The 21,634-nt window shown below is 33.7% G+C and overlaps 1 pseudogene across 1 annotated transcript; it reads left to right on the top strand.

Annotated features, from left to right (window-relative positions):
* Nucleotides 1-5,270: 5,270 nt before the first annotated feature.
* Nucleotides 5,271-7,778, top strand: LOC114185379 (uncharacterized; annotated as a pseudogene). Its single transcript, XR_014995094.1, has 9 exons — nt 5,271-5,451; nt 5,576-5,797; nt 5,891-6,132; nt 6,211-6,417; nt 6,489-6,581; nt 6,668-6,770; nt 6,854-7,071; nt 7,254-7,364; nt 7,451-7,778. The product of XR_014995094.1 is annotated as an uncharacterized LOC114185379 (transcript).
* Nucleotides 7,779-21,634: the final 13,856 nt, after the last annotated feature.

Raw genomic sequence — 21,634 nt, 5'->3', positions numbered from 1 at the left:
ATTCTGCTAATAATCCGATGTTTGACATGGTTAATGATGCATTTGGGTATCATCAATATAGTAATGACACAGTGGACGATAAGGAAATGGGTCCAGAGTCAAGCCATGCCAGGAATGATGATATTGGAGATTTTGTTGAGTTAATGCAAGATGGTCAAGAGAGTTTATATGAACGATGTGATAAATATTCTAAACTTTCATTCTTGATCAAGTTGTATCACATCAAATGTCTTTGCAAAATAAGTGACAAGGGAATGTCCATGATACTAGAGTTGTTGGCAGATGCCTTTGAACATGCTAAAATTCCACGCTCATTCTATGAGACCAAGAAAATTATTAACAAGCTTGGTCTTCATTACACCAAAATCGATGCTTGTCCGAATGATTGCATGTTGTACTTTGGAGAAGACGCAAATAGGGAGTTTTGTAAGAAATGTAAAACGTCTAACTGGAAGGCAAAAAGAAAATGTACAATTGGTGCTACAAGTAATAAAAGAAAAAAGATTCTTGCAAAGGTGTTAAGGTATTTTCCTTTGAAGCCACGCTTACAGAGGATGTTTATGTCCTCCAAAATAGCTGAGCATATGCGATGGCATTCATCAGGAAGTACAAATGAAGTCATCTTAAGGCATCCAAGAGATTCTAAAGCATGGAAGACATTTGACTTTAAGCATCCTCAATTTGCCTCAGACCCTCGAAATGTGAGACTTGGTTTGGCTACGGATGGGTTTAATCCATATGGTAACCTAAGCACTAGCTATAGTATTTGGCCAGTTGTACTCATACCGTATAACCTTCCACCTTGGATGTGTATGAAACAAAGTTCATTCATTCTCTCCATGATCATTCCTGGAAAGCGAGCTCCAAGAAATGATATTGATGTATATTTACAGCCACTAATAGAAGAGTTGAAAGAGCTATGGAACACTAGTATCAAAACTTTTGATTTATATGGAAGTGAAGTGTTTGATATGTATGCAGCTATATTGTGGACCATTAGTGATTTTCCGGGTCTTGGAACCTTATATGGATGGAACACACATACTGGGTTGGCATGTCCTAGATGTAATTTTGACACAACTCCTAAGAAACTTATTAAAGGTGGTAAATTTTGTTTCATGAGTCATCGTCGTTGGTTAGATGGAAGACATAAATTTAGACTGGCTAGAATAAGATTTGATGGAACTATAGAAAATAGAAATCCACCTTTGGCGATCTCAGGATATGATGTGTTACAACAAGTTCAAAATCTTAATGTTGAATTTGGGAAAGAACCATTACTTGAAGAACGGGCCAAAAGACAACAGGGAGTTAATCATGCTAAGTTAGACACTCAACAATGACGAAAAAAAAGTATATTTTTTGAACTTCCTTATTGGGTAGACAACTTATTGCATCACAATTTGGATGTCATGCACATTGAAAAAAATGTATGTGATAATGTTGTGTCTACATTGTTGAATGATAGTTCAAATAAATGTAAAGACAATCTAAAAGCACGAAAAGATTTACAACTTTGGGGTAATAGACCTGATCTTTGGCCTAATGAGAATGGTAGATATCTCCCTGCTATATATACATTGACAAATGCAAATAAAGATATCTTTCTCAAAACTTTGAAGAACATAACAGTTCCAGATGGCTATTCTAGTAACATTAGTAGATGCATTGATGTCAAACAACGTAAGCTTGGAGGATTAAAAAGTCAAGACTCACATGTTTTGATGGAGCAAATTCTTACTTTTTGTGTTTTAGATAAGGAATGAATAATTTGATATCCATTCAGATGATTTAAAGTTCTTGGCCATGGGTCCTATTGATTGTGCAAAGCGATATAGTGCCTATAATGTTAATGGGTTCAAATTTCGTATATTGGAGTTTGATCTATGGCTTAAAACACAAAACAGTGAAGTGTTTGGTACATTTGGGACAAGGAGTTATACAAGTAGTAGTGAAATTCAAATGCAGTTTGGACGTGTGTTGTATTATGGTCGATTGGTAGACATAATTGAGATAAACTACCATGGTCGATTCTCAATTGTTTTATTCAAATGTAACTGGGCTAATACAACTACTTCTAGAGGGATTATGAATGATGAGTATGGATTTACATTAGTAAGTTTTGCACGCTTAATCCATACCGATGATAATGATGATGACGAGCCATACATTAAGGCGTCAGAAGCTCAAATGGTGTATTATGTAGACGATGAGTTGGATAAAAATTTGTGCATACCTGTACATGTAAAGCCTAGAGACTTATACAACATGGGTGGAGATGATGTTGACAATTTTCATGAATGTGAGCCATTTGAACAACAAAACCTAGAAATATTATTTTCTAATGAGGATGGAAATATACAACTAACAAGGTTTTTTTTTCTTTTTTCAATTGTTGAGTCATTTTACTGATTCATCTTAAACTATTATCCTTTATTGTTTAATTTGATGTGTTGATCTTATTTGTAGACCACCGGAAGATGAAGAAAATGTCAACCAATAAATCTTCTACATGAGGACTTGTAGTTACACCTGCAGGTTATCATCAATATCATTCAGGTAATTATGTCACTTCCTTAATAGGCTTAGTCTATGTATAGCTTAATTATTATAATTAAGTTTTGAAAAGTACAATAATTAGTTACAAGATTGGTATTTAGGGGTTTATTTTATGATGCATTCTATGTTCTATGTTGTTCATGAACTTCTATCACTAATCTTCATTAACATGTATGTTTGCCGCTGCTTTTATTAATTGAATATTGTTCTATAAATTGAAATATAAATACTTATCTTATTTCATGTTAATTGAATATTGTTCCATATTGCAAATGATGAAATATATATAAAATGGTTTCGTAAATGTGTGTTAGTCATTAAAACAAAGGGCTTGTATCCCTGAATTTTAAAATCTTATTACCTTATATTCTTAGGTTTGAAAAGAATAAAGATATTTAAAAGACTTTTGCCTTTTAAATCAATTTTGGAGAAGTTTAAAAGTTCAAGGAAGTTTTAAAACCCACATCTCGTAACTAATTATTGGACTTTTCAAAACTTAATTATAATAATTAAGTACACAGACTCCCTTGCCACATTAAGGACAATGTGCACTTTAAATGTGGAGGCGAGGTCTTAAAATTCTAAAAGTTTGTCATTTATTTTTCTTTCTAGTTTTCTTAACCAACATCACTAACATTTTCTCTTTATTTTTAATTGTTCTGATTTTTCTGTAATTGCAAGTAGTTGTAGTTGATGTTTTTGATCATATTTGTTTTGAAGTTGTTCTACATTCTGATTTTAAATTCTGTTATGTGTTTTCTTCCTGTTCTAAATTCTGTCCAGTTTTTTTTTTTATCAGTTCTGTTTTGGTTGGATTTAAGGTGTTGCATTGGATTCTTTCTAGAATGCAGATAGTTTAGTCTTTAATTATTGTATGTTGTTGATTTACAATTGTGTAGCTATTTCAAAATTAGTTTACTAGTTAAAATTTTCTTTTCATTTTAATTTCTTCCTGCAGTATTACTTTAGGTGCATGGTTAAATTATGTCTTTTTTGTTTTTTAGAATAAATAACTGTTATAATAGGATGCTTTGATGAATTTACATTTGCTGACATAGTTATTTTGTTGTTTTGAGAGTAGTATGGAATTTTTTTTTCAGATTTTCATAGTAAGTTTTTAATTCTGTTGTTTTCAGTAACTAGCATGGTTTGTAATACTCTTTTGCTTCTTAGACTTGCTTTGATAGTGAATCTTAGGTGTAGATAACTTGAGCCTTCATTTTTAGTCATTTAAGTATAAGGATAGAACTAGTTTACTGATTTAGTGCATTTTATAGTTCTGTGCATATTGGTTTCATAGTTCTTGTTGTTTTTCACTTTTAGCTCAGTTTTTTTTACCTTCATAGATCATTTAGTTGGTGTCGAGATAGTTGCATAACATTTCCATTTACTAGTTTGGTAATTCTAGCTTGTTTTAGCTTAGTTTAGCTTGTGTTTTAGGTCTCAGATAGTGCAACTCTGAGTTTTAAGTAGATTTTAGAAATTGAGTAGTTTCTTAACTTTATGTTATCATTTTAAGTTAAGAGACCTTTTGAGCAGGTAACGATCATAATTTTGCGTTATAGATAAAGGATCGAAAATATACAATCATTCAAGAATCAAATGTTTCATTGGAAAAACAAACATAATGATAGGAGATTTCATCTTTTTAGAGACTTGGTGAAGAAAAGAATTGTCAAGTTGAGCTGCTGTAAATCACATATTCAAGTTGTAGACATAACGATCAAGCCTCTCAAATTGGATCAATTCTTAAAAGGCTATTTTGTTGTTATTCATTCTGTTTTAGTTTGTTTCAATTCGGTAAAATAATGGATACAAGGCCAACCTACGGTTTTAAATATCTTCTTTTTACTGTTTTCCTTCCATTTCATGACAGAGGAAGAATGCAATTAGGCTTAATGAATCGTGTTGCACATACCAGGGTTCTTAACACACCAAAAGGGCTGAATTGGTTCAGCCCCTATTCCTTTACTTACCATTCTGCTTCTCCATTCATTCAGTCTATCTGTGGCCTCTGCATATCTTTTCATACCCTTTTCACCCCTATTTCCTGACCACAATGTCTCAGCCAAAGTAGAAGTTCTTGGCCAAATTCTTGTTCAGACCACAGTGCTACTTCCCTACCCAAAACCAATTTTGCTTCTTCCTCATTCAACCTATATACTATATCATAATTGTATATGGTTTGCCATGTCTTAAAAGGTCCACACCAAGAGTCACCGTTGTCTTTGTCATTCGCATTCTGCTGATCATAGACACTGTTGTTCCCTACAAACCGATTTTCTTTTGAATATTTGAGTTTGGGTCACCTAATGCATGAACTTTGAACTTGTATATATTTATAAACCTGTTTATAACATGAATCTTTGGGTTAATGCAAGCATAAATGAAGATATGAGATGTTTACTAAACAAAATAAAAATGTTTTATCTAAACTGATTTAACAAACAGAGAAACGAAGCATGCCAAGTTTTTCAAACCGATTTTCTTACCACAGTTTCGTAATTAAATGCATACCCAAGTTATCCAACTAAATGCATCAAAGTTGAAGCATACCCATTTTGGTCTGATTTCTTTAGCATGTGGTCTAAATAGACTTAAGTTATTTTTCTAACTTTATCAATTTTTATATGTTGTCAGGAGACTTGAAGATGAACTTTTCAACCTCAAATAAGTCTAAGTCAAAAGCTGAAGTGAGTATTCATTCTTAACTGCCTAGTACTCAACCTCCAAGACTTGAAGTACAAATTCCAACCCCAATTACACCTCAAGTAAATATTCAACAAGGTCCTACATTTTTATTTTCCCCTCCACTTCCATCTGCATCTCAAGCAAGTATTCAACAAGGTCCTAAATATGCTTGCCCTCCACCTCCATCTGCACCTCAGCCAAGTAATTTGTTTTATCATATTTCATGAATAAGTATTATGTATATAATATGTTTTACATTAGATTTTGTATATATCAATTTGATTTTATATTCAGTTTTAGGAATATCTAACCAATTTATTTTCAGGAACCTTGAAAGTGAGGATATCTTCAACTAGCCAGCCCCCAATTGTGCCTCAATCTAATTCTCAGCCACCATATCAATCATTTCATGTATCTGAACCAACAATACCAACTACATCACATTCATATTCTGAAATTGAAGAGGAAGAAAATGAGGAGACTAAGTTGCAAGTAGATGAACAAAGGCCTGCAACCCGAAAAAGAGCATGGTTTGTTAATGTTATTGGTAAGCAACTATATACAAAGTACTACATAATATATTATACATATATTTGTCTTTATAATAAATTAGTAACAATTATTTTCTCACATTCCGTAGATGATCAAGGAAAGAGAATTACAAAACAACTATGAACCAATGATGTGTGGCATTTTTCTCCTAATGAAAGGATTGTTGTGCAGTGGAATAATGAGGGTCAACCAATTGCAGATGGTGGAGCATTATTGAATAGGTTCTTAGGTAGCATTGCAAGAAACTCTAATTCTCTTCCTATTAGTTATTCTAGTTGGAAGAAGATTCCTAAAGATTATAAAGAAGACGTACTTAAGAATACTATTCTGGTCAGCATTGTAAAAACTTAATGTATGATTTAATTATACTACAACTCTTGTTAATTTTAACTGTTTTATGTTTTGAAGGCTAAGTTTGATGTCCATTCCGATGTTCATATAAGCCACATCCTCAAATCACTTAACATAAAGTGGAGAGACCACCGATAGGAATTGTGGCAACTTACAAATGATGGAACACGTACTAGAGATGAATTGATCGCAATGGTTCCAGCAGGAATAGATAGAGATCATTGGGCTTCTTTTGTGGATTATCGACTAAATTCAAAAACAAAGGTATATTGAAACTATTTTTCATCAATATCGTTTAAGTTAATAATTATTAATTTTTATACATTGATGATTAGGAGCATGCTTTGAAAAATAAACATAATAGGGCAAAGCAAACCATTGCTCACACATGTGGATCTAAGAGCATTGCAAGGAAAAGAGATGAAATGGTGACAATACTACATATCTTGATGTGAACTTTTTTTTTTTCAATTTTTGGCTCTATGTGTCATATATTTTTTATTTAATTTTATAGGAAAAAGAGTGTGGCCACAAGGTTAGTAGAGGAGAGGTATGGATTGCAACACATAAACATGCTAATGGAGCCTTTGTGAGTGATGAAGCGAGGGAAATCGGTGTAAGTTCAATTCTAATAAAGTCCATAATTGTAAACCATACTTTGTGTTAATTTAATTAGTTTCTTCTTATGTTCTTTGTAGGAAAAAACTTCAAGTATATGAATCAACATCATCATCATCTGTATCAAAAGAAATATCAAGTACTGATTCCTTAGCTTTTGCTTTCGGAAGCCAAGAACACTGTGGACGTGTTAGGGGTTTGGGTTTGGATCCTTGCCCATCTAAAGTGTTTAGCTCCAAAGGTCATTCATATAATGAAACATCTTCAAGTTATCCTTCTAATGCTCAATTACAAAATCAGGTTAATTTTTTAGTTTTGATCATGATGCATTACTTTTATCAAATTTGACGTTTGAATATGTTTAAAGTAATATGTTATGTAAACCAAGATTGTCAAAATAGCTCCATTTTTTTCTTGAAAAGTAGAAAATAAGTTATTTTCTCTATTTTGATTATTTTGATTAATTTTGTATTTTAAAATAGGTTTCTACATTGACATCCCAACTCAATGAAATGAAGGCAATGGTTAATTTTTTGGTACAAAATTATCAAGGAGAGTTGCCTCGTCATTTTACTATGCATCATGCACCAACGGTAATATTTAAATCTTGATTAAATTAATATATGTTTGATATTATTATTTGGAAAGTTATTAATTATCATTATTTTTTATATGTTAGGTATCTGATCAAGGAAGTGTTCCTAACGAAGAAACAAATGATCAACATCCAACATCGCATTAGATGATATTTTTCGTTTACTTTTGGAATTTGTCAACAAATATGATTCTAGGAAACTTTTGGTTAATTTTTGTTTATTGTAGGTAGATAGTGCACTGCTTATTATGTCACTGTCATTCAAATGCTACTACTCCAACACTTATTATGTTAAGAGCATTATGACTGCTAGTCCACTATTGGTACCATTTGAATGAATATTTGTATTGGTACCATTTGAATGAATATTTGTTGATTGCTTATTTTGAAGTGGCCTTGAAGGTTTTGCTTATTTGTATTGATTGGTACCAAAATGTTAAGTAATAAATAGGATATTCTATAGAATAAGGTTCTTTTCGTACTCAAATATTAACTAGACAAATCAATTTTCAGGAAAGTACAACTTTAGCATTATAGCAATGTCATAATAATATGAGTACTAACTTTTTGGTATTAACAAGGGTTTTTGAGGAATTAACGGGGGTTTTCGGAATCCCGGGCATTATTGGGAGATTTCGGGACCCTAGGCATTACTTGGGGTTTTCAGAACCCCATGCATTACTGGGGGTTTTCAGAACCTCAGGCATTAATGGGGGTTTTCGAAACCCCAAGCATTAACAGGGGTTTTCGAAACCCTCAGTAAGTTGTGCTACTTCCAGCGGTTGCTAAAAACCCTCGATAATCCGTTAGCCATGCTTGTTCTTCCAGGGGAATTTGAAACCTCTGGTAAAACCATTAGTGGGGGTTAAAACCCCTAGAAACACCAAATATAACCTCCACTAAAAACAATTATTTTTGTAGTGCTTGGTCATAATTCTTACAAACTTTATGCCACCAAGTATTGGCATACTCCAAAAATCCTAAAACTACTAGATCAACTTGTGATTGATCCTTTACATGATTTTCATTGAAAATTTGATCAACTTTAGCTTCCCAATCAAGGAAGATTTTGGGATCACTTCCACCATAGAACTTAGGAATCTTTGGAGTTTGCTTCTCTTGTGATGGGTTGCGCCTAGAATGCCCTATTTTCCTAGCCTCTCTTTCTTGCTCTTTAGCTTCAAGCCTTTGAATGTGCTCTTGGATTCTTAGGTCACTTTGCTCCTTTTCTTTTCTCAATTGTTCAAAGGACTCCTTCCTAGACAACTCCAAATCCCGAAGCAATCTCATCAATGTATTGTTTTTGTTTGGAGTAGGTGCATTTGATGAACTTGCCATGATTCCTACAACAAAACACTCAAAGCCAAGACAAAATAAATGAATTGGGTGTTAGACAACATGAAAACCGAGACCAATTCCAACCCAAAATGCAACCCAAGTGTTTAGATCACACTCCCAAAGTAACAAGGCAAGACTAGCACTCAAAATCCACCAAAGGATTGAAGAAAACACTTTTAAAATCTTTTGCAAAACCTTTCAAGAAAAGAAAACTAGTAAGACAAAACAAAGAACACCTAGTGACAAGCAAGAAAAACACAAAAACAAGGAAAGCTAAACTCTAAAGAAGAAAAGTTTGAGACAAAACTTTTAACAAGACTAAAACAAGAAAAGCACATTTTAAAGACTCAATGGAAAGTACTTGAGAAGCATCTTCAAGTCTTAAATCATGCATACACCAAGAAAGATCATAACCAAGTTAAAGCATGGAACTAATTAGCCAATATCACCAAATTTTCAAGTATGAAAACTAGTAGCATAACACATAGTGAAAAACACACTTTTAGTTCACCAAGGAGCAAGGTTTCTCTTGGATTTTAGGAAAAAATTGGTGTAAAATTTTCTTCTTTCACAACTGGTTTCATAAAATGGTGAGAAAGAGTTTTAGGTGGCTTGGACACTTAGTTCCTCAAATTTTAGGCCAAAATCAATTTCATAGAGCTTACATCAAGCAAGTCATAAAGTGAAAGCAAGATTCAAATACTTAAAAAACCAAGAATAAAAAAACTTCAAGTTAACATATGACATATGACTCAAGCAAAAGTTATGCACATTTAAAGACTCAACATGACATACATAAAGACACAAACATGTAGTTATCATGCATTTAAACTCATGGATTTGAGGCTCAAAGACTAAGCATCCAAAGACATGTTATCCAACCACATTTAGGAGCTTAAAGAGGTGCAAAAACCGTAGTCAAACTGCCACAAAAGAACCTAAAAACGCTGATTCACGTATTCTTGGCAGATCTGACCTTTGCTCACTAATTTGATCATAACTTTCTCCACAGAACTTCAAATACGTTGGTTCATTTTGTTTTGGAAACTAGACTCAAAGAGCTTTCTTTTGACACCAAACACGTAATTTTTGGACCGCTGAGCTGGTACAATTTAATGTTTTAAAATCGTCACATTTTCTACCAGCACTATTTTTGTGTGTAATGGAAGTGGATTTGAACCATACAAAGATAGCTACAACAAGACAAGATTAGCACATGAAAAACACCATATTCAAGATAACCTAGGCTCTAGATACCAAATGATGAAGGAATGTCTCGGATTTAGGTTGAAATTCGTCTAGAACGAAAATGGGTATGAACCCTAGAACGAAAAGGGGGAAAATGGAGGACATCGATTGGGGATTTTTGCGGAACGGGAGGAAATCACGCCAGTTGGAGGAGGTTCCAAGATAAGTGAGGAAGATCCGCCACTTTGAATTGGAGATTCAAAGATAAGGATCGGTGGTTCTGAGGAGAACCTTGAGACTTGAGAGAAAACTCAAATTTTCATATAACTCAAATCTAGTTACAAATGTGTCTCACAAAGGCTTATATACTATGGGCCGAAACACCAAAAGGCCCAACACAACTAAAGGTCTAATAAAGCCCAAACAAAAACATTACAAAAATTATAAAAGAGTTCTTGTTCTACAATCTGAAGTTAATCTGAGATCTCTTTGAAGGTCTTGGGCATGATCCCATCAACTGCTCTGAAATCCATGTGACGATCCTAAGCCACGCCTCCATCAACACTTGTTACACCACTACGTGAAACCTTCTGGTACGTGAAACCTTCCACTTTATACCCAAGGTCAAATGTTCTGCTCATGGGAACTACTTTTCCTTGAAGCATCCCACTAACAATTTGAAAAGACCAATCATCACCTGTTGACTATTAATCCTAGTATGAATCCCTTATGCCACTTCTTTCCTATCCATAAGTTGTTCTTTCCCCTACTTAGGAACATAATCTTTTCTTACTGATGAGTAAACTATTATCCATCTCAACCTCTCACTAGAGGTTTCCCATCTTTTCGCACTTCACAGTCTCTTCCTTTCTTAGCTTTCTTGTTGCTAAGCAATCTCTCCACTTTCTGCAACCTAGGATTTTCCATTTGTTCCTCTTCCACCACTCCAAGAAGCATTAGACATGGCCATACGACCAAATCTAATGACACTTTTATTAACATTACATGTATCTATAGAACTTTGAACCCCGGCATTGCCGGAATGTAGAACCAAGTTGATTTTCCTCAAACGTTGTTACACTTGCATGCACTGATATCTCCCATATGTGCTAACCTCTAGATTCAACTCATTTTGGAAAACTTATGGTATTTGATCCCAAACTTGTCCTTGAAGCTCCCTTAGTCCAATCGTTGTTAAACTTCAACATCATTTCTCAAACTACTAACCCAAACTTAGCTTTCCTTGCTCAACGATATACATCACACATCAACTTCCTATCTCTAAGGCAAGAAGTTGTCTCAGAGACCTCATCCAACACTTGTAAAGGTAAGCAGACCAAGTTGACATTGGATCTGCATTCCCTTATTTCAATAGACACCAGACACAAAGCACAGAGGCATAACAAGACAAACTAGAACATACGAAGCAACACTCCATCATTTATAGACAACTAAACCTTTTTTGTCTGTCACCCTTCCTTCCCCAACCAGTAGAATTAAGAAAGGAAAAACAACCTTTAATCTAGTCATGAGTGTGCACCCTCATTACTTTATCAAAGCGTTTTTTGTTCTTAAAACTTTTGGTTTCATTGACAAACTTGACTAGACAAGACTACTCACGCCTGCGAGGCATGACAAACCCACAACCTCAGGTCATCCTAAGGACAAACTGCTCTGATACCATAAATGTAACACCCCATTTAATTTATAATCATGATTAAAGGAAGTGTCACACAAGATAATACAGAAACACAATCTTGGAGTTTAAACACTACTCCATACAATAACCAAGGCACACAACTATGCCACAACTAAACCAGATACAATGTTCATCAGTAATCAAAATAGGAAATTAAAAAATAAACTAATACATGGGCCATAGCCCCAAAAAGAAAGCCCAAAGTAGTAGAATCCAGCCTAGATGGCTAAGCAGCGGAACTGTCACTTCCCTGTTGACAATGGGTGTTTCTCGCATCTACTCACATTAATAAATTGATGATCATCGCAAAAGGAGAAGAACCACATACAAGACAACCAAACAAGCAAACATGGTAAGCTAGAGTAGAAACAGTTTATCAAGTAGTCACATGCTATTACACAATCCAAAACAGTATTCATCAACCAATCATGTTATGACTTCTCAAGCAATACACTATACTCAGACTCGACTCATCCGGATTACATATAATCAGGTCGGATTCAGCGGATGCTTGCACTTGTGGTGGATTATCCTGCTCACCCTCGAGCTAAGTGTTACAAGTGTTACAATGTTTCAATCCCCCCCACACAAGGTTAGTCCCTAATGAGTTTCAGACCTCCTACTACTCTCACCACAAGAGTCAGTCCGCTCTAAGTGAGACTAACTGACTCCTTAAAGTGTGAAGATGCAACCTTACCTTGAATCTTTACCAAATTATATAGATGGGGCACCACCATGGACTCCCACTAACATGGGCCATGGAATTACGTCCCGAACACTAAAGCACTACCAGGAAGTCTCAGCTAGAGACTCATGGATTTACCTACTGACGACATACCAATCACATTCCAAAAAAACAAATAATATTGATCATGCATTTAACACCTCATGCCATCCTTTGTAACCCATCCTCATTCATATTCCATGTTGATTTCATACCATCCCATTCTTCCCAATTTGGGGATATAGAACTTCACCTCATACCAATACCATGCCATCAATGTAACATTATTGCTCATACCGAATTCATGACAACATATATAACCAACCATTTCATTGAAATCGCATGCCAAGATTTATCCAAGTTCATCATTCACAATTCATGAATCACATCACTCATGCAAATTCATTCATCTCATACTTATAAATGCATACCAAGACATACATATATCACAAAATAGTATTCATCCCAAATAAATGAGTGCTAACATTTAAGTACCTGCAATTCCATACAATCAAGCACAACACACAACCATAATTCTTACACCAAAATTCCTAAGAAAATTTATTATCACAAAACCAAAATCACTGCAGTAATGCGTGACACATTTCTCAAGCTACAAACATCTAATCGACGATCCAACTGATCAAACCACAAAATAGCATGTTATGAATGAAATGTCAAAATTTGAGTTCAATCCAACGGTTAATGAGTCGGGAAAGTAAATTTTACTAAAATTGCGCATATCAAAAAAATACACAGTTGCCTAGCGACCAAGTCAACTCGCCCAGCGACTGCGCGACATATCCAGAATACGATAAATAACGTCAAATATCACAATTTATTAATATTTAAACCCCTAACCCAGAAATATACCAAAAACAAACGTTTTCCCCAAACTTTTCTCATATTTCACAAAACATTAATCGCATAAAATAGAAATAACGTGAAACCCTAGCTTCCCTTATCTGGAAAATAAGCTAGCGGAAAGCTTCGACACGTACACAGTGAGCACCACAGTCCTAAGGGTAGGCCAAAGAGCTGAAAACAAAGTGGAGTAGAATAGGAACGGGATTACTATGAAACCCTAACTGTAATCACAAAAATATGCCCAAAGAAGGAGAAACATGAGCTCGAGATTGACTTACATGGAGTAGAGTTGAGCTTATAGCTAACTTGTCCAAGAGGAGACCAAACCCTAGCAGAGCTTTCTGTTGGGAAGTAATGAGAGCGTGAGAACAGATGTTTTCTGAGAATGAGATGGGATTGAGAGTGTTAGGTTGGTTTAGGGACTTGAAATCCCCATGGGCCTACCCTAGGCCCAACAGATAAGGGACAACCTCTTGTATTTAGGACAGAAATTAACAAAGGAAATTTGTGGGCCTTACAAAAACAGAGGTATAAATAATTGATTGAAAATTCGTTGTTGAAGGAAAAAAAAATTGATTGTAAATAAATAATTGATGTGTGAAGTTTTAAATAAATAATTGTTTTTTAAATAGTTATTTTTAGTGTGAATTATTGTGCAATTAAATATTTTTCTCCTTCCACAAATAATCTTCAATTAATTATTTATTCTTTTATTTTTAAAATATAATTTTTAATTATGTATATATTGCATGTCAAATAATAAAAAAATTAATTTATTTAAAAATATAATTATATATTTTAAAATATTTAATTATTTCAAAATATTAAATCAGTTATTACATTTTAAAATATTTATTCATTCCATTTTAATTAAAAATAAACAAATATTTTTTTCTTTTAATTTTAATAAAAATAAATTTAATAAAAACAGAAATTAAAAAAAAATCCAGTTTAGAATTCGATTTCCCGATAACCGAATTCTGATTGATTTTCATGTCATTTTCAACATAAATGAAGGTTAGAATTTGGTTATCCGAAAACCGAATTGTGAACTAATATCAAAATCGTGCTACATACGTTGTATGCTAGGTCTAAAAATAAAAAGGGAAACCATGCTATTTTGGAAAAAAAGAATCCATAGGTGCATGAGTCATGGGACTACTTGAGTCAATGCAGGAGAAAGAATACCAAGAGTTTGGTGGGGTCCACATATAAACTTCGGTTTCCTTTATAAGCTTTTAAGTTGCATGGGATGATGTTCCTTTTCCTTCATGGTGCAAACATATAACTTCAATTTTGGTTCATTCTTTCATTAGTCTTTAAGATAGCTTTTGTTTTGATTTGACAATCTTGCATGGCCATGTTGACTTAGTAGTCTTTATTTTTTATTAGTTTGAATACATGGGACTAGATTCATATAAGAGTTTTTTTCTCTTTTGTTTAAACTACTAAAAGTGTTATAATATAATATTGGTTTTGAAATATGGTCGAAAGGTGTATGCATGGACCGTGGCTTAATATTGAAATCCTTTGTAGGGAATTCAATTGTGGGGCTTATTTGGAACTCACTAATGATAAAATACATATGCATATGTAATTGTGATTATAATGCTGATGAGATGCCTTTTACCAAGGGACCAACAACAAGAGCCATGGCTAGGAGAATACAAGAGGAATGGGCCTTAAATGCGCATGCAAGGCCCAAGATAAACTTCACATGGGCCAAGGAAGATGTGAAGACCTAGCCTTGGACACTTTGCTTGTAAATACTAGATTAGGATTTTATTTTGGGCTTTGTATTTTGGGCCCAGTAGAATAGGTTTTTCTTTGGGCCATGTATTGGGCCTTAGAGGAAATTGGGCTTTAGAAGTAATTTTGGACCAAAAAGGAGAATTGGGCCAAATGGGCCAAGAGTAGTGTGTCTACTCTAGAAAAGCCTAGAAGCTTCTCAAACTTGCTCTCCAAGGATGAGAGTTAGCTTCCCATGGCAAGACAAGTGTGACTTGCTTAGGTGGCAAGTCACACCTCCCACATGCTCCTTTTTGGCTCCAAAATTCAACTTTGTAGACTCCTTTTTCCCTCCACTTTTTGGAGACTCCTTGGTCTCATTTTTAGCCTATAAATAGAGAGCTTAGGACCCTTGTATTTTCATTTATGAATATAGTAGAAAAATTCTATTGAGATGACTCCAGACTCCTGTCTTTTTGTGAATCAACTTAGGTTAGAGTTCTCCTTCTTGGTTTCCTCTAGCCCCCTTCCTTGAGTGTTGGCCCAACCTCACTTGAGAGCTTCTCCAAACTGTTAGAAAATGATTACTCAAATAATACTACTAATAATATAAATATGAAATAATATAATAATTATTATTAAATCAATAATAATACTAAGACAATATATAAAACAATTAATATTAATCAGAGATCAACAATTATAATAACAATAATAAATAAAAGATAAAAGGTAAGGAGTAGATATATCCTGGGTTGAGGCACGCATAGTGCTATCCTTAGAGAGAAAACGCCTAAACAAATACACACTCATATGTGTTTCAAATCATATGTGTTTCTCTCCCAAGATACAACAACCCGTCAGATCGATCGAGTGCAGCGAAGGATCTCCAAACCTTATGAACACCACTGTTTAAAGATAATATAGATAAGAAAAGAAGAACACTTTTAAGAAAAACTCTAGTGTTTGTTGTCCCTATTGTTGTATTCTTCCTCATGCACCTATGTGGTATTTATAGGTAGCAAAAGGAGACAAAAGAGTAAATAGTAATAAGAATATAGTCGTTAGCCATTAAAAGCATTAACCCATAAATTAAAGGTCTATAAAAACATGAGTAACAGTAGAATTTTTATTTTAATTATTTATTTTTAAAATTATATTAAAATATTTCTAACAATCCCCCACATAATTTAAAAAATAAAATAAAACAAAAAATATATTATCTTTTTAAACAAAATATTGTAGTTCAGTGTAAGGAACCTTCCGGGTCTGACCCTTACACCTAGTGCTTATAAACTTCCACCCGAGAAAATGCAGAGACTTGATTGTCTTGAACTACATCCTCTATGACCAGGTTTTAGTAAATAACACATACAATATCGGTGTTCATTATAGGTTCTAATCAGTGGGTGCACATTACGACCTTGTGCATGTATCTTGTTTCACGAGTGTCACTTAGAGACTTGCCCATGTCTCACAATGGCGGCCCCACCATCACACTCACTAGGTAAACCCTCAAAGGGTGGTTTGTGACTCATACCCCTACAATAATTGTCATTGGGTTTATTAAGAGGTATTTTATAAAATAAGCATAATAATGCACATACCTCAACCATTGGGTTTATTAAGAGGTATTTTATAAAATAAGCATAATAATGCACATACCTCAACCTAATTATTATCACAATTTATAGTACACCTCGCCATAGGAATGAGACATAAAATTTAATCAAATTATTTGGTGTACTTTAGTCAACAACAACTTCGTTGTTACCCATTGAACTTCATTCCATGGGATCGCCATTCATGTGGAGATGGGTGTTCATTGTTACAACTAATTTATGGGCTATAGTCTCATTCCCCTCGACGACTCAAATACATGTTGATGCATCAACCCTTTGATAAGTAGATCTGCAATATTTCTTTTTGACTTGACAAAGTCAAGAGAGACAATACCATGAGTAATTTAGTTTCTAATATATTTGTCTCTCATTCCTCATATGTCAATTTCATTGACATTTTTACTAGGAACTTTAAATATAACAATTTGATTGTCAGGATGCATTGAAAATAGAAATAATTTATGCTTGCAAAGTAGATCATGACAGAAAAACAAGTTTTTAACATATTTCCATGATAGGACACCTTCATCCAAGGTTAAACATAACCATAACTAATAGTTGATATTGTGCCACCAGAATCAATATCCAATCTACATTAATATATATCATTCAATAATCTCAAGAAATTTATCAGAATAAGTAACCAGAGATTTTTTTCTCATTAAAAGGTATATTCCTTTACAAGACACCCCCACACTTTGAAATATTTTAAATGTGGTTCTTTTTTTCTTTCATAACTCATAACAAGTTTTATCACAATCTTTTGTGTTCAAAATATATTAAGCAGGATATAAAATTTCACCCTATATAATGTTAGGTAAGCTAGAACTTGAAGCATAACATTTACCATATCAAACAAAAGCATTTTTTTTTTCTTTCACTGCACCATTACATTAACACCATATGAATATGTTACTTAGTGAATAATACCATGAATATCACATAAAAACACTCATTTATAAAGATATGTATCATCACTTCTCTCATTAATTAATTTTGCACCTCAAAATTTCATAATTTGAATGGTCTCTAACCAAAAGTTCTCAACTTCTCAACAGTTGTAGAATAGCATGTCAAAAATCACAACTTAACATTTTGTAATAATCAAAGAAAACTTATAAATATTTTATTACAAGATAAAGGTACTTAACTCAAACAAATCATCATAAATATATCATTTATCAACCAAAACACATGTCTAGAAATAATAATCTTATTGCACTTGGGAACCACTTCATAACCTTGTTGAGCACAAGAAAGATTCTAAATTCAGAAACATGAAAAACTCTTTAAAGAAATCTAGAAGACAAGTTTAATTTTTACTTGACTATCCCTTCAATTTTTGATATGAAGATTTCTTCTTTTATCAGCATTTACATGATCTTAAACATGATATCAATTAAAATTATTCATTTTAATTTCATGTCATAAACAATAATTTTGAATTCATAAATTTGATAAAGATTATCTTTATTATAGTCACTTTTTTTTTCATATAAATATCAAGCTTTTTTTTTTCTTTCCAAATGCAAAGTTTAGTTCAAGTGTTTTCCATAACACAACAGTAATTTTAGTATGACAAATTATTTTATAATTATTTTCATACAAACACTTAAAATATATACATGATATAGAACATCTTTATCAATGGTAAGAACAGACAATATTAAAGCATAAATTAATATAACAACATAAGCATGAGCTATAGACATCACAAAAAATTATTCAATGAGCATGAATTTTATTTATCCATAATTTTATTTATTGTTACCAATAGAAATAGAAACAATTATACACATCAATTTTTAGGCTTAGTTAAAACTGATTTAATTATAACCATAACAAACACATTAGTTCACAAAATGTGTTTTGCAGTCTTCAACTTTATATTGTTTTTAATTTTAGAATTGAATACAATAGAGTAATAAAAAAATAGAAATAACAAGATAGTTTTTCTCTTGAAGAATGTTAGAAAATGATTACTCAAATAAAACTAATAATAATATAAATATGAAATAATATAATAATTATTATTAAATCAATAATAATACTAAGACAATATATAAAACAATTAATATTAATCAGAGATCAACAATTATAATAACAATAATAAATAAAAGATAAAAGGTAAGGAGTAGAAATATCCTGGGTTGAGGCACGCATAGTGTTATCCTTAGAGAGAAAACTCCCCTACTGTACAAGGCTAAACAAATACACACTCATATGTGTTTAAAATCATATGCGTTTCTTTGGGCCATGTATTGGGCCTTAGAGGAAATTGGGCTTTAGAAGTAATTTTGGACCAAAAAGGAGAATTGGGCCAAATGGGCCAAGAGTAGTGTGTCTACTCTAAAAAAACCTAGAAGCTTCTCAAACTTGCTCTCCAAGGATGAGAGTTAGCTTCCCATGGCAAGACAAGTGTGACTTGCTTAGGTGGCAAGTCACACTTCCCACATGCTCCTTTTTGGCTCCAAAATTCAACTTTGTAGACTCCTTTTTCCCTCCACTTTTTGGAGACTCCTTGGTCTCATTTTTAGCCTATAAATAGAGATCTTAGGACCCTTGTATTTTCATTCATGAATATAGTAGAGAAATTCTGTTGAGATGACTCCAGACTCCTGTCTTTTTATGAATCAACTTAGGCTAGAGTTCTCCTTCTTGGTTTCCTCTAGCCCCCTTCCTTGAGTGTTGGCCCAACCTCACTTGAGAGCTTCTCCAAACACCATTGCCGCACCACTTCTCCTCTCATCTTCTAACTTCCACACCTTCATCCTTCTCCATGGAAGCTTCATCAATTCCGCATGGCTTCTCCTTAGCTTCCTTACTCTTGAAGATGGAGTCATCAAATGCTTAAGTATATTATTTGGATGTGAGGTTTAGTATTATTTGTAATGTTTTATTTCGCTGAATATCGGTTATATATCATTGTTTATTATTAGCTTACTCTTATTGTTTGTGTTGTGTGGTTGTTGTGTGTGCGATGATCGTATGACGCGTGTGTTATACGAGAGTAGATAATATTGTAGATGATTCTGATGTGGAGTAGACTAACGAGAGAAAAGGGTGAACTCAAGATTTATGTTCATTTTATTAAGTTGTTAAATTACGCATTAAAGACAATGTAATTTATTTTCAATGTCGTTGTTATTTAAAATTTTTAAACAATGAATGTTTTAACTACATTTTTTATCGATAATAGTTTCCGCTAAAAGTGCTCATTTTATAAGTTTTCGTGACACCCACAAAATTGAGGTGTTACAAATGGCACTCTAGGAATTAATAGTATTTTCCACTTGACACTCTAAAAATGGAGAGTATTTTTCCACCTCTTGGGTGGCCACATGACACTCTAGGAATGGAGAGTATTTCCTGCCTTTTTGAGTGACCACATGTCCTTCTCCTATTGGAAATGATTTTTGGCTTGGTCTCCAAGATAGCCAAGTTAAAGCTTTTAGGGTTTTTCATCTCCAAATTAAGAGACACCTTAGGCTATAAATAGAGGTGTCTCACCCTTGTAAATTTTACTCTTAATTGTGTAATGTTATGATGTTGAGATCACTCCACAAACATTCCTGTTGACAAAGATTGATTAAAAGATTTTGATGATGATAAAGATGCTGAAGAAAACACTTGAAGATATTAAAGACAGTATAGTTTATGTTTAAAGATTCTTATTGTAATAGACTTAAATTTTTTCTAGTTAGGTGCAAAATTGTTAGAACAACAGCCAGCTCGCAACTCCTCTGAGAAAAACTCATTTTTTCGCAAATATCATTATGGTAATCGATTACCAACTTATAATAATCGATTACCAACTCAAAAAATTCTATTTTTCAAAACCCACTTAAGATAATTGATTACCACGAATGGTAATCGATTATCATTGACAATTATAAAAATATTTGTTCAAATTTGTACATGAGATAATTGATTACCATTTTGGGTAATCGATTATCCTTGGCAGTTTCAGCTAAACTCTTCATTTCTATCTCAACCTGCGAAAACCTCTTTAAATAGAACTCAGTTTCCAAACTTACAACCACCTTTTTAAGATTCAGAGTTCTTGTGTTGTGACTGCAAAGTGTTGCTCTGTGAGATTCTTAAAAAATAGCTTTGAAAAGCCTAGTGTGAGTGAGTGATAACTTTTTCTAAGTGAGTTCTTAGAAGATTGAGTGTTGCGCTGTTGCTAGGAAAGCTGGTCATCCTCTGTGTGATTCAGGGGGAACTTTTGTTCATCTCTTGTGGTTGTTCAAGAGAGGTGTTTTCTAATCCTTACTCTTTTATAATCTATTGTAATTTGATTATTATAGTGATTGAGTTAATCTCTTTGTTTAAGAGATTAACAACTGGACGTAGGGTTTTTTGATCTGTGATGAGTTCAAATTTTTGTCCTCATTTAATATTTAAATTTGGGGATTTAATTGACTTTTCTGTGCTTAAAGATTGATTTAATTAGGATTTGTGATTATTGGATTTATTGAGTAAGTTTGGTAAAAGTGACGTAAAAATTGATTTTAGTTGCATAAAATATTATTGGATATTCTAACGTTTGTTAATGCAGCTGGAATTTATTTTTGGTCAATTAATAGTGTGATTTTAAAATATTCAAAGTTACAAAATAAGTCCAAAATCAAGAAATTCTGAAAAAGAATAAATCAGGAGCTAAATGCACCCCCAGTTTTCACTAAGTTGCACCCCTCCTACCACTTAAACTCCACTCAACCAGATCATGCCATGTGGCAATCCCCACCTCTTAAAATTAGCCAACCAGAACAAGCCACGTGTCATAATCCTACCCTCACCAAATTAACCAATCAGATTCTGCCACGTCATCATCTTCATCTCCCAAAACCCTAACCCTAGTTTCCCTACCACCTTCCATCACCATGGCAGCCGCCGCCGCCATCTCCGGCCGCCACAGTTCGCGCACCTACCACCACCGCGCCTCCGTCTTCTTCGCGCCACCTTCTCCCGCGGCCACCACCGTCAACTCGCCGGAGTTCCACCACAAATCGCGTGCTCCATTTCCGTGGCCACTCGCGCAGAACGCCACCGCGCGCCACCACCATCTTCCTCCATTCGCGCCTCCGTCTTCTCCGCAG

Source organism: Vigna unguiculata, chromosome 5, assembly GCF_037176805.1.
Source record: "Vigna unguiculata cultivar grain cowpea cultivar isolate G323 ecotype 2 chromosome 5, ASM3717680v1, whole genome shotgun sequence".
NCBI lineage: Eukaryota > Viridiplantae > Streptophyta > Magnoliopsida > Fabales > Fabaceae > Vigna > Vigna unguiculata.
This window is presented reverse-complemented; position numbering and strand designations above follow the sequence as displayed.